This window comes from Coffea arabica, chromosome 1c (genome assembly GCF_036785885.1).
Source record: "Coffea arabica cultivar ET-39 chromosome 1c, Coffea Arabica ET-39 HiFi, whole genome shotgun sequence".
NCBI classification, from domain to species: Eukaryota; Viridiplantae; Streptophyta; class Magnoliopsida; order Gentianales; family Rubiaceae; genus Coffea; species Coffea arabica.
This window is the reverse complement of record NC_092310.1, coordinates 53,689,188-53,694,446: the sequence shown is the minus strand read 5'-3', so window position 1 is coordinate 53,694,446 and position 5,259 is coordinate 53,689,188.

Genomic DNA, 5,259 nt, shown 5'->3' with positions numbered 1-5,259 from the left:
AAGTCAAAGCTAAAAGAAAAAGTTGCTTCCTCCTCACTTGCGTGGAGAAAAGCCAAAGGAAAACTAACAAGAAAAGTCCAAGGCTAAGAATTGCTAATGCCTGCCATTCGTACGTTTCTCAAGCCAAAAAGTAAATTCAAGGGAAAAGTCAAAAGCAAGACTAAACTAAAAGATGAGAAATCAAAAGCTAAGCTATTGCTCCTATTCTAATGGCTACTGTGCGGCTTCCGCCGCCCAGCCGAGAGAGGAAAAAGAAGACTTTGGCCTCCTCCTTTTAATGCTGTCTGCGGGCCAATTACCAAGAAGGGTTGTGGTTTGATATTCCAAAAATGTCCCTAGATGCCTGCTACTTGAACTCTTTCTTGATAATTGTCAAATTGGCCTTGATTGTGATATTTTTGTTCTACTCCCTGAAATAAATATAAATTACGAAAAATGAGTAGAATCTAATAATTAATTCACATCAAGTCAGGTAATAGGGGAAATTAATAATAAAATAAATAACAAAATTGCAACCTATCAATTCCCCCCACACCTAAACCATGCTTGTCCTCAAGCATAAGAACAGTAAACAGATACCGAAATTCGATAGTTGCAACTGCTCTATCCAACACATTGCCAAGATACCAAGAAAAATAATAATCAAGCATCAATGTTCAAGTCCAAGAAATATCACTTCGGTTAGCTTCTAAACCACAAACTCCTCTAATTTCATGTTAACCAATCTAAGAAGAAGGAATGACGCATAACATTTATCAACAAATGGTCCAACTATTAACCAAAATCTCAACATTAAATCCATAATTCGGCAAGCTGACTTTTATTGTACACTAACACAACATTCATTTTTTCACATTTTTTTTTTTTTACTTTTCTCTCCTTTTCTTTTTTTGATTCTTTTTTTTTTCAATAGTAACAAAAGACTTAGTCGCTAGCCATTTGAGCTTTTTGACGCGAACTCCAACATTGGCCATATGAAGGAGCCCGGTTACTCAGATTCTATCGCCACGTGACCACGTACTCATAGAAATTACTACCTTTTGACGCGAGAATCAACACTTTTAGGTGCAGATCCCCGGTTACTCAGTAGTAACTAATAGCGGAGTACAGTCAAGTTTATTCATAGCTAAAAATCACAAAAACTCAATATAACACAAGAATCAAAAGAAAACTTGCATCAGCTAGTCTCATTTTCAAACATGGAGAACTAAAGTTAATAACCGGACCAATTCACATGAAAATGCCAATAATCATTCCCTATGCCTAGGAAAGTTAACCAAAAATTATAAGAGTAAAACAATCATCGATATTCACCAAAGAGATGTTTTTGGATTCAACCACATTAACTTGATACCCTTTTATTATTAAAATTGGCAATAGTAGAAATAGAGGCAATAATCCAACATCAAACCTTGGCATGCACTTACGAGCCAATCACTAAAAAGAAAAAAAAAATGAATGAAAGACACTAGCACCATAACTGCTCCCCCCACACCTAAATCCTGCATTGCCCTCAATGGAGGTAATAAAGTAATGAAAGCGAAGAGAACAATGAAACTTCCCTGTTGAACAGCTAAGGGATAGGAGGGAACAGTGGAGGGAAGCCGAGTTCTGAGATATCCTTACCACTTGGCGGGTGATGTTCGTCACTCGCTCATCTACGTTGTGAATCTGAGCCCGCAAGTGGTGCGACTTACATCAGAGGCCATCGATGGGGGAGGCGCAGAAGAAGAGGGCTCGGGTCTTACCATTTTCTCCAAATGTCATTTCAATCAACAAGAGACAAAAATTGCCCACAGGTAATGTAAACAGCAAATTCAAAGCAATAATAATTTAATAGCCACCGGTGCCTCCCTAGTAGACAACCCAATCAACAGAATGCACAACCCAGGCACCCGGAGACAAGACAAATATCCCAACAATACAGCAATTTCAATCAATACTCACGGGTGGCCCCAATTGGGTCAAATGCAGGCAGTCCAAAATCGCAACAAATGCTCTAAAGATTTAGCAATTGAAATCAATAGGTAAAATACTCCCAGCAAGTCAATTAGACGCCACCAACAGCAATAAGCAATGGAAGTGGCACAGTAGCCTTCCAATTCAACAAACAAATGCAGAAAATACCCAACCAAAGGCACTTCAAGGGACGCAAGACAGAAATCAGCCAAGTAGAACCCAAGTGATACCAAAAATAACCTTAACAAAGCAGTGAATTCAACCAATTTGAATACGTAGAATACGGTTAGAAATGCCTCCCAAAGATCAACAGAGAGCGGCAAAACTTGCCCACCCAAAATCTGTCCAAATGGCTCCAATTGGACAAGAAATTGCACAACTCGAACGATCAAAACTTAGCAATTGGGCCAAGCAACAGGCAATGGCAACAACCAATGGTTAGAATTCGAGAACAGTTCAGGCACCAAAACCCAAGAATCAAATAGGCAGGCCAGTACAGAGGATTAAGAAATGGAAAGCAACACTGCAACCAGTACCACTGGTGCACAGACAGGAAAGAATTAAATTCAACGGCAGCAACTCAACCGCAAGAACTTAAACTGGAAAATTAATCAACCAGTACCACTGGTGAGTCACAGGGAAAAATAATCAAGCGGCCAATAATTCAATAAATAACAGAAAATACCCCCACTATGGCAGCAATTAAACCCAATTCTGTCCAAAAAACACCCCCAGAATATGCCTAAATCACCCCTGCTATTAGCTATAAAGAAACTCAAACTCAGGGTGGACTGGAACGACTCAACCAAAAACGCCCAATAGGCACAACTCGCTTAATTAGGCAATCCAGAACACAGGATTATCAGATATTAAACAACTACCATCACCAGTACCACTGGTGAGTGCATAGGGAGAAATTAAAGCAAATAACCAATCCAGTGCACAAAATAGATTCGAACACCCAAACAGCGCCAAAAATGAACGGAAATTAAAGCCAGAAGCAATGGTCAACTAACTCCCAAAGTACCCCAAATATCGCAGCAGTTTAACTCAACTCTACCCAAAATTAGACCAGAAAATGCCCAAAATTACTGCCCGCTGTTTTCCAACAAGAAGCCCAAGCAAAGGTGCAAAATTTTCGCAATTTAGGGTTCAGAATAAGACAAATTGAGGCAGGAATCGCAATACCTCCACCTGCCAACAATTGACAGGTGGTAACGAGCTAGGGTGGAGCTGGCGGAGATGAGAGCTCATGCGCTGGTGGTGGGCTGGTGGACTTCGTCGATGAGCTGCAGGGGCGTGGGGCAGCGGGGCGGCGCAGCAGCGAGTGGCGAGAGCGAGCAGCGGCGTCTGCTGGGAAGAGGCGCGAGGTGGGTGCTGCCTTTGGTGCTGCTGGAGGCGGATGAGCTGGGTGGAGCGGCGAGGTTGGAGGCGGACCGAGGAGCTGTGGAGGACGCCAGGGGGAAAAGGAGGTAGATGCGGCGGTCGTAGCTGGAGTGGAAGCATCGAGGGTCGGCGAGGTGCGAAGTGGATGGCCGGCTGGTCCATTGCGCGAGACGCGAGGTGGCGGCGTTAAGGAGGTGGGCGGCGCTGGACGCTCGGCTGCTGGACACGGCTGGCGGATCGAAGGGAGGAGTAGCGGAGCTGGTGGTGGTGGCGTGCGTGATGTGGGATGCGGCGTGAGTGGGCGGCGGGCAAGGGAATTCGGGCAACAGAGAGGGAACAGTGGAGGAAGAAAAGAAGAAGGAGGAAGAAGAAAGAAAGAAAAAAAAAAAGAAAAAGAAAAAGAAAAAAAAAAGAAAGAAAAAGAAAGAAAAGAAAAGAAAGAGTTTTTTTTTTTTTTTAAATTGAGAAACCTAGCTACGGTTGAAAAATTTTTTCTTCTTGTTTTTTTTTTTTTTGGTTTTTTTTTTCCTTTGCGGAAATCAATTTTTTTTAAAAATTTTTTTTTTTGAATTTTGGAAATTAAAGCTACAGTAATAAGAAATTTTTTTTTTTTTTTTTTTTAGAATCCTTACCTTTCCCGCGAACGTGACGCGGGCGCGTCAAGAGGTCAAGAGAGCTCCCAGAAGTTTCAGAAATTCCTGATCGTGAGCGTCCTGCACATCACCACGCGGGCGCGTCATGAGGCCAAGAGAGCTCCCAGAAGTTGCAGAAATTCCTGATCGTGAGCGTCCTGCACATCACCACGCGGGCGCGTCATGACTGAAGGTCACCTACAAATCAGCAAAAACGAAAATTAACACCCAAAATCAGTCAAATTCAGGGAAGACAGATTTAAACTAACAAATAAAATCAAACAAACAACTAAAAGAAATTGGGTTGCCTCCCAATGAGCGCCTTTCTTTAATGTCTTTGGCTAGACATTATCACGTTTTGCTCATGACGGATAAAATCTTGTAACTCGTCTTAATGCTTCATCCTCTATATAGTCCTGATAACCCTCGTAAATAGAATAATCCTTGAGCACACGAGCTACGGTCTTCCATGGATTAGTTGATGGTGCCAAATAATCAAGCAGTGATCTCAATTTTTCCTCCACCCCTCCATCAAGAGCACTCAACGGTTCAAGATATTTGACCATAGCTACTCTTAACTTATTTCTACCATGAGACTCAAAAACTTCCGGTATAACAAAATCAATCTCATTAACAGAAATCATGGAATAAGAGTTAAGAAAATGCGGGTTAGGGAATGGAGGTGGTGTCACCACATTTGATGATTCTTCACTGGATTCTTTCACTTCAATGGGTTGCGGTTGGGGTTCCATTTCTTCATTTTCGGCTTCTTTTTCAACTGCATCTGTAGATTTCTCATTTTGACATTCTTGCATCTCCTCATCCTTGTCCTTAGGGATCACAGGCTCAGGCCCTTGAACCTCTTTCCCACTCCTTAGGATCATTGCGCTCCCGTTCTTCGGATTCAACTCCGGTTGAGATGGCAGCTTCCCTTGGTTCTGGGACTCCAAACGGTTCATTCTGGTGGCCAATTGACCTATCTGATTCCTTATGTCCTGCATTTCAGAGTCCGTCTTTTGCTGATTTTGCATAATAGCTGCCTCCGTCCTTTGCTGATTTTGCGCCATGGTTGTCATCATTTGTTTCAGCATCTCCTCCGTAGATGAACCAGATTGAGGGGGCGGAGGTGGTCGGGGTTGGTATTGCTGCTTGTACCCTGACAGGGACGATGGTGTTGAGACTCTTGCTGTTGAAAATCCAATGGCCCGGTCGCATAATCAAAACTGAAATTATCCCACCATCCTTGATCATACCCGTTTGAATAAGGGTCATACTGCATTTG